The sequence below is a fragment of the Chiloscyllium punctatum genome, chromosome 35 (assembly GCF_047496795.1).
Source record: "Chiloscyllium punctatum isolate Juve2018m chromosome 35, sChiPun1.3, whole genome shotgun sequence".
Classification (NCBI taxonomy): Eukaryota; Metazoa; Chordata; class Chondrichthyes; order Orectolobiformes; family Hemiscylliidae; genus Chiloscyllium; species Chiloscyllium punctatum.
Window position 1 is genome coordinate 34,513,103 of NC_092773.1, and position 9,514 is coordinate 34,522,616.

Sequence of the window (9,514 nt, forward strand, 5' to 3'; positions counted from 1 at the left end):
ATCATCAGTTGTCATTCCGAATTTCCAGAGACTCTAATCATACTGTTACTAACATAACTTTCTAGTTGCACAAAATATTCTTCCAAAGATAGTTATAAATTTATCTTCATTTGTAATCAACTCCCCAGCTGGTCTTCCTTATTTGTTAAATTAACAAATAGCAACTTCTTTTCTATTAGTTCTATACACATTGTCATGGATCCATGAAATGTGTTTTAGGTAAATGTGCAAATACCTTCCAGCTACTTCTTCACCTCGTTTGCCTTTACGCATTGAATCTATTTAAAATCTGCTGTGGTATTTCAGGATCATCTATGCCCCTTCCATTAACTTTACATTTGGCAGCAAGGAGTCGCAGGGTCCCAGCGCCAATCAATCTTTCACTACATGTCAACCTGTCATCACGAAGGACGATCACAATTTTCGTGATATAAAGACATGCACGGACTGTAAGTTCGTTAATTAATTGTAAATTCAAAGAATCCATACAGGCTGGAAACAGTCGGTTCGGCCCAACAAGTCCGCATTGAGACTCCCTATCCCAAACTACAAAGACTCCCATCACTCTACACCTATCACTGACGAAGGCACCAAACCTACATATCCTGAACATTACGGGCAATTTAGCTCATCCAATTCACTTAACATGGACTGTGGGAGAAAAAAGAAGACTGGATGGAAACCCACGAAGACACCGGGAGAATGTGCCAACTCGACATGGACAGTCGCCAGAGGCTGGAATTGAACCCGAGTTACTGGCGCTGTGAGGCAGAAGGCTGCTCACTGCGCCACTGTGGCAAATTTCCAGCCTTTTACCATTGTTTGGACAGTGCTTGTAAATGTTAAAAATCATCGTAAAGAAAGGATGATGGACCAAATGAACGGGGTGGAATGGAAATTTGATTAGTTATTCAGGGAGGTGTTAAAATCTTGAGGGCAAATGTTTGTAAAGAAAGGCAAGAGGCGACAAGGCAAGTGTATTAACTTCCGAGGAAGACAGAAGTTTTAAGAAACACTGATTAATTTATGAAGTGGCACCGTTGTTAAGGAAATAAGAAATGGAATTATGTTCCGAAATTGCGTGGAGTGTGTTTGAAATGGCAGGCTGTAAGCTAGAATTTATTAGTAAAAATGAATGGAAGTGAAGAGTGCACTGCCAGTAAAAGAGGTGATGAGCTTTTCAATAGTTGGAGATTTTTTAAAAAGTGTCTACAAGCAACTGACGTTGCGAAAATGAAACGTATGTATCAATTGGCTGAGTGCTTGGCAACCTCAGCTTGTTTTGGTGTGCCGGCAACTAGTTTGAATATTAGCCAACTATGTTAAACCAGGATCTCGATACCAAAACCCTTTTATATTTAAATCTGTTAGTTATCACTGCCTGAAGAAATCTGCTTTTAAATAAATTAATATGTTAGCTGTTGAAATAAAGTGGAATTTGAAAATAAGAGGGAAAGCCAACTGCCACCTGAGGTAAAAAAAAAAGAGACCATCTCGTTCTGACAGAAGTCTCCAATCTCTCTAAAAAATGACCATCCGGTCATGAAGGTGTATGGTGCATATAGGTAATATTCTTGGCACCATAACTCAATGAGATACGCTTCCAAAACAGAAAACAATGTCCCATAGAGAACATCCATGAAGGATGAATCAGCGGAAAGAGAAGCGTTTATGACTGGAGAGACAGAGAACCATTCCAGATAACATATCCAGTTTGGAATTTGAGATTCTAAGTTTTAATTTATAATTTTATTCCTACTTAGGTGTACTGGAACAGGATACCGCTATAATTTATTTAATGTAACATAGAACATAGAACGTGACAGCGTAGTGCAGGCCCTTCAGCTCTTGAAGTTGCACCGACATGTGAAATTAATCTGATGTCCATCTAAACTACATAATTCCATTATTATCCATATGTATGCCTAATGAACATTAAATACCCTTAACGCTGGCGAGTGTACTGTTGTTGCGAGCAGGCCATTACACGAGCCTCTTATTCTGTGCATAAAGATATTTCTGTTATGTATCCTAAATCCATAATCCCGCAGTTTAAAGCTATGTCCCCTCGTATTAGCCTTCACAATTCGAGGAAACAAAACGGTCTCACTGTCCACTCTGTCTAACCCGATGATTTTTTGATACGTTTCGATTTCATCACCTCTCAACATTCTTCTCTCTAACGAAAACATCCCCAATTCCCTCAGCTTTTCTTCGTAAGACCGTCTTTCCATACCAGTCAACATCCTATTAAACCTCTTCCGACCTGTTTCCAAAGCTTTCACAATCTTCCTCTCACATGATGACCTGAACTGTACATAATACTGCAGGTGCGGTCTTACCAGTGTCTTGTTCAGCTGAAGCATCACCTCGTGGCTACGAAACCCCATCCATCCTCCCAATGAATATCAACGAACCATATGCCTTTTGAACATCTCTATCAACCTGAGTAGCAGCTCCCAGAGATTTATACACCTGGTTACCGGGATTTCTCTGTTCATCTTCACTGTCTATAATTTGATGATTAACACAGAACTGTTAGTTCTTCTGAAGTGAACTACCTCACAACTTTCCGCATTAAACTCCATTTGCCACTTCGCAGCCCAGCTCTGCATCTTATCCATGTCAGTCTGGAACCCACAAAAGCCTTCATCACTTTCCACAATGCTGACTGTCTTAGCAACATTCACAAATTTACTTCCCCTTCTTTCTGCGCTTACATCGAGATCATTTATAAAAAAAAAAGTGGTCGCAAAACAGATCCTTGCGGCACACCACTGGTAACTGTGCTCTGGGATGAACATATCTCTCCAACCACCAGCAACTCTCTTTTTTCAGCGAGCTAATTTCTGATCCAAATCGCTAAATCGCCTTCAATATCAAAACTCCGTATTTGGTGCAATAGCCTAACATTAGCAAAACCTTACTGAAGTCTATATACACTATATCAACCACTTGACCTTCTCCACCAGTTTTGCAATCTTTTCGAAGAACTCAATAATTTGGGTGAGGCACAACTACACTTCAACAAACCGTATTGACTGTCCCCAATCAAATTGTTCCTTTCCAGATGATTATAAATACTATCTCTCAAAACCTTTTCCAGCACCTTACCCACAATCAAAGTAAAGCTCACAGGCCTTTAAGTTCCTGTCCAACAATGATACATGAAAATGAAATCAAAATGTTCTGTAATCTCCTCCCTGGCTTCCCAGAGAGTCCGACGTAAGTCCCATTTGGCTCACGGGTCCCCTCTAATTTCAGATCTTCCAAAATTGCTAATTCCTCCACATCTTTATCAACTGCAATCCCATCTAATCTTGTCACCTTTATCTCCGTATAACTACCAACATTGCCGTTTACCAATGTGAATACTGACGAAAGGTGTCATTAACAGTTTCCAATTGTGCAGAGGTGCCACATACAACGTCCCACTTCTATATTTGATTAGCACTAATCTTACTCAAGTCATTCTTTTATTCATGATATATCTATAGAAGGCCTTGATCCTGTCCGCCTACAACTTCTCATGTACCCTCCTGGCTGTTCTCGTCCCTATCTTCAGATCTTATTTGGCTAACTAATAAATCTCGCCATTTACACCCCCCACCCCCACCCCCACCATAAGCTTTTGCTTCTCCTCCTCACATTAGCGTTTTTCTTCCTCTTACTAAGAACTTCAACTTCTTTATTCAACCATGGCTCCCTCTCTTGACTAATCGACAAATACCTCCCTGCCTGATTGGAATATAATTATCAAGGACCCACAGTAGCTGTTCATTGAATAAACTCCACATTTCAATTATTTACATCCACATTTACATTTCCTTCCCGATCCTATGCATTCTACATCTTGCCTAATCACATCATACTTCCCTTTCCCCCAGTTATACCTCTTTCCCTGCCGTATATACCTATCCCTGCCCATTGCTGTTATAAATATAACTGCATTGTGGTCATTATCACCAACGTGCCCGCCTACCTCCAAATCTAACACCTGGCTAGGTTCATTCCCCAATACCAGATCCAATCTGGCATCGCCCCTTGTTGGCCTGGCTACATACTGTGTCAGAAAACCCTCCTGCACACTGAACAAAAACTGACGCTTCTGAACTACTCGAACTATATTTTTCACAGTCAACCTTGAAAGTTAAAGTCCCCCAAAACAACTATCAATCATCATCTTTGTTATCCTATCCTCTACATCACTGAAACAATTCGGAGGCCTGTAGAAAACTTCCAACAGAGAGACCGATTCTTTTCTGTTTCTGACCTCAGCCCAATCTTTCTCAGTAGACGAGTCGTCAAACGTTATCGCAGCTGCAATAGCACTACCTTGATTAACACCATCACCCCGTTTTACTATCTTCTCCGTTCTTATTAAAATAACGAAATCCAGGAATCTGAAACAACCACTCATGTTCCTCCTATATCCATGTCTCCGAGGTCGCCACAACGTCGAAATCCTATGGGCATGTGCAGCCAACATATTCTGGATGATCCTGGCATTGAATCACACACATTTCAAATTGGTGCCTTCTCCTAACCTTGGAAACCTGTCCCTAATCTCACTACCCTCAACCTCTTTTCCACTGGAATTAAAATTCAGGTTAGCATCTCCATGTTGCATGAGATAAAATCCCGCGAACAGCATGAGCAAAGTTCACTCCCCCACGATTTTGGTATCCCTCTGGTTCAGGTGAAGATCATCCTGTTTGTCGATGACCCACCTTCCCCAGAACGAAAACCAATTATCCAAGAATCCAAAGTTCTCCCTCCTGCTCCATCCCTGCATTCACGTGTTCGTCTCCACTCTCTCTCTCTTTTCCTCGAATCACTAGCACGTGGCGCGGGCAATAAAAATAACATAGCAACTCTGCTTGTTCTAGCTCAATGTTTCAATCCTTGATCACTGAATTTCTGTTTTAGATCCCCACCTTTCTTCCTACCTGTGTCGTCAGTGCCTATGTGCCCTCCCATTCCCCTTAAGGATTCCAAAATCTCCATCAGAGGCATCACGAACCTTGCCTTTTTTCTTGAGGAGCTGGAATTAAGTGCAATTCCCAAAATGAAGTCAGTAGGGACACGAGAGGTGACTCTTACCTCCACATAGTGCAGGAGGAATATTCAATTGACCTAACAGCCATTCCCACTCTTCTAAATTCCCAAATAAGAGCATAAAACCATAAGGCATAAGAGTGGAAGCAACGACATTGTGCCGATCGACTTCACTCCTCCGTTTAATCATGGCTAATGGGAGTTTCAATTCCACTTATATGCAGTCTCTCCACTGCCCTTCATTTCTTGTGAGATCAAGAATGTATCAATCTCTGCCTTGAAGATACCCCTCGTCCCGGCCTCTGCTCCGCTCCATGGCAATGAATTCCCGCTTTTCTCTAGTTGAAAAAATGTCTCCTCATTTCCAAAATAAATTGAGCGCCTCTACATTATCTTTCAAATTTCATTGTAAATGGATAATTTTCCATTCCAGTAAGAGGATTCATGAGGGCACAGCGGTAGATGTCATCTATATGGACTTCAGTCAGGCGTTGAAGAAGGTTTCCCATGGGAAGCAAGGTCAGATCTGAAGGAATACTGGGAGAACTAGCCATTTAGATACAGAACAGGCTTAGCGGTAGAAGGCAGAGGATGGTGGTGGAGGGTGGCATTTCAGACTGGAGGCCTGTGACCAGTGGAGTGCCAAAACGATCGGTGTTGGGTCCTCTACTTTTCTTCATTTATATAAATGATTTGGATTTGAGGATAAGAGGCATAGTCAGTAAGTTTGCAGATGACATCAAAATTGGAGGATGAGTGGACAGCCAAGAAGGTTACCACAGATTACAACAGGATCTTGATCAGATGGGTCATCATGTGAGCATAATGCATAGCCACGGGCAGATACTATTATCAAAGTTGGTGAACAGATTTCTGCGTTTGTAAGTCCATACAGGCTATATCCGTTTAAAGTGATGCACGTTCAACTGAAGAACAACAGTTCAGGCAGCATCCAAGGAACAGGAGAATCGACGTTTCGGGCATAAGCCCTTCTTCAGGAATCATGCCCGAAACGTCGGTTCTCCTGTTCCTTGGATGCTACCTGACCTGCTGCGCTTTTCCAGCAACACATTTTCAGTTCTGATATCCAGCATCTGCAGTCCTCACTTTCTCCCCGACTGAAGAACATGGCCGCCACACTCCAAACACACATGTACAGAGTTGTGGCTGGGTTGACATACTGTGCAGTGCATTTGGACGATGTCGTGATCTTTAGCAATTCAAGGAATGATCACAAAAGACTGTTGGCAGAGCTCTTTGAACGACCACGAGAACCAGAATTGATGCTAAACATAAATAAAACATAATTCACGAAAGCAGAGGTGACGTTCTTGGGATGGAACAGCGGTCATGGAAGGTCGATTCCCCCCGGAGCGTAAAGACGAAGGCGACAGAGGAATTTCCATGATCAACTTCGAAGAAAGAGTTTCTTCAATTCTTCAGACTCAGCGGAGTCTGCCAGAAGTCGGTTCCAAACTATATTCGTATAGTGGCACCGTTAACCGATTTGCTGAATAAGAACACAACATTTCAGTGGATAGTACCATACCAGGAGACATTCGACCATTTGAAGTCGATATTAACCACCAAACCAGTTGTACCTACACCAAACTTCTCAAAAACATTTAAAGTCGCCATCGATGGTAGTGACGTTTGTGTTGGAGCTGTACTTCAACAGGAAAAATAAGCATGGGATTGAACTGCCAGTTGGTTACTTTTCAAAGAAAATCAACATCTACCAGAGAAAATGCTCCACAATCGAAAAAGAACTATTGAGTTTGGTACTGGCTTTACAAATTTAATGTATATACGCGAATAATGTTTCAGAAACGGTTATGTACACTGACCACAATCCGCTAACACGTTTTAGATACAAAAATATGATACTATTTCGTTGGCTTATTATGGTAGAGACTTTCAATTTATAAATCGTACATGTTGCGTGTCTGTAGAATCTATTCCCAGACAGATTATCGCAGATTCAACTTATGGCATTTAGATGAGATTTGTCTTTATTTAATGTTTTATGTGTGTATATAGGAAAAAGTTAAGGCGATATTATACGGAATTTATCGGTATGTCAGGGTAAAGTATTTAAAAATTAAAATGAAAAAATGCTCTCATTATGGTGGTTCATTTTTCCTGAATAGACGAGGTGCTTTAAACATATTGTTGCATGGCTAAGTCTGGTGAAAGCAGCAGAATAACCAGACACTGCAACAAGTGTTATCAAGAATACAACAACGTTATACTGGATCGAACAACTCAATTAGTTCGTTGCCTAGAGACATAAACATTTCGAGTTGACCACTCAGTTTAAATATTATCCAGAGTAAAATATGAATTTCAATTCAAATTTGAATTGTGTCTATTGAAAATCTTAAAAAGGAATGACACAATCAGATGCTCTGGGGTATGATACGGGGGACATTGAACAGATGAGAGGAGGACTGCCAAGTCCTGCATGTAACAATCTTCTTGAAAAAATATATCTCTGAAAAATACCTTTTCGATCGGTTACGTGTGACACAGAATTTCCTAACAAGGAAAAAGAAGACACAGGAAGATCCGAAGAAAAGAACCGACAGCTGCCTGGCTTTGAGAAAAGAAGAGCTGTTTTGTTAACTTTAATTGGGAGTTTTATCTGAATAGTATTATTGAATGGAACGTCACAATGGGTAATAGAAATACATTGTCAATCGTGGTTTGTTAATTTATTACTCTTTTACTTTAGAAATAAAGTTCTTAATTTTTACTTTGTGCAGTTCTTGGCCAATCAAACTTTTGCAGATTACTGTACGGTATAAATTGTTTCTGTGTTTTATATGAAGCAGGAGGGTTTACCCTGTGTCGTAACGAGTCTAAACAAATTTGGCAATGCAAGTGTACATCTGTGCAGTTCTTTGAGTGCACTGGAGATTTGCACCATTCGTGACCTGAATGAAGTGATTCTATCCGCCGTGATCTGAATCCCAAAAATAGAAAGTCGAAAGCAAACTCCGCCCTTCACCGTAGTTGACAGGATTCGAACCTGGTGGGAATGCCCCAATGGATTTCAAGTCCATCGCCTTAACCACTCGGCCACAACTACAGAAGGACATGACCTGACTGTTGGATTAATCATTTCCAGGTTTTTGTCTCTGGTGAACTCAGCAGTAATGAATCATTGTTTGGTTTATTTGAATTCAAAACCCACAGCTTTCAAATCGATGAAATGTCGGGACAAATTGGGTCTGGGTGTTGCACCCCGAAAGTTGGAATCGACATTCAGCTTAAAAGAAGGTGGAAGTAGCAGGAAAATACTCAGTAGGTCTAGCAGGATCTGGGCTGGGAAAGGGCGATTCAACGTTTCAGAACTTCTTCAGAAGTTATTCAAACTCCGCTTTCTCCCAGTTGTACTGGCAATCCCCAGTCTGCACCCAGCGTTTTCTATTGTTGTTTCAGATTCTGAAAATCCAAATTCCTTTACATTAGCCATTAAAACAATACAGAAATTCCATTCTGGTTCCGGATTGGATTCCTGTTTGGGGAACATTTTCCTTACCACATTAAAAACCCGGAGCTGTGCAGGAAAGGAAACAAATGAAGTATGAGCCTGGGTGGTCCCAAAAAACCAACTGTTCAGTTAATGGATGAACGTGTTGACCAATTACGCAACAAAGACGGGTGGGCTGATTCGTTGCACGATCCATAAAACAGGCTTTTCACGAACTCAAACTTCAGCCTGCCCATCCCGAAGCGATTGTTATCCTCAATCAGTTTTATTTTTCCAAAATAAATCCTGGGACATTCACTGTAATGACATGGAAACAGTTTTGTACTCTCTGCAAATACATTCATGTCACAGAAACCAACTTTTCTGCAACAGCAGTCTGGCTGTCTTCGAGCGTTTTTCGTAACTTGTGTGTTCCCGAGTTTTCTCGTGATTCTGTAACCGTGGTCTGTTAATAATGATGGGGGAGGGTGCATTGCGGATGGGCGGGTTGGTGTTCTGGAGGAAATGTTGCTACCGATTAGCGTCAGGTTCCAGAGGACTGGGACTGAAACTATTTACTGAAAAACGACATTTGTGCAGAATATATAGAGCCTAATCTCAGATGAACTGTTAATCATTTGACACACAGATGAGAAGGATTTTCTCTCTTACAGAGGATAGCAAATCTGCAGAATTCTTCCCAATAGAGAGCTGTCAAGGCTGGGTATGACCAAGACTGAGATGGCGAGCCAATTAAAAGGTGGAGACGACCTGATGGTCTGAATAGCTTCCATCTGTTCCAATGTCTTGTCTGTCACTTGAGAGCTGCGAAAGACCATTGTGAAGAAAGAAATAGCAGGACATTTAGAAAAGTTGATTGGAGACAAACTGAGTCAACATCATTAGTTGAAAGGATAAACACACTTGACAACTTTGTCAGAGTTCTTTGATAATATTACATGCCGAGTTGATCAATTTTTG

General features: G+C 41.1%; 1 non-coding gene across 1 annotated transcript; it reads right to left on the reverse strand.

Annotated features, from left to right (window-relative positions):
* Positions 1 to 8,068: 8,068 nt before the first annotated feature.
* Positions 8,069 to 8,149, reverse strand: trnas-uga (transfer RNA serine (anticodon UGA)). Its single transcript has one exon. It is a non-coding gene; the product is annotated as a tRNA-Ser (tRNA).
* Between the last annotated feature and the right edge of the window lie 1,365 nt (positions 8,150 to 9,514).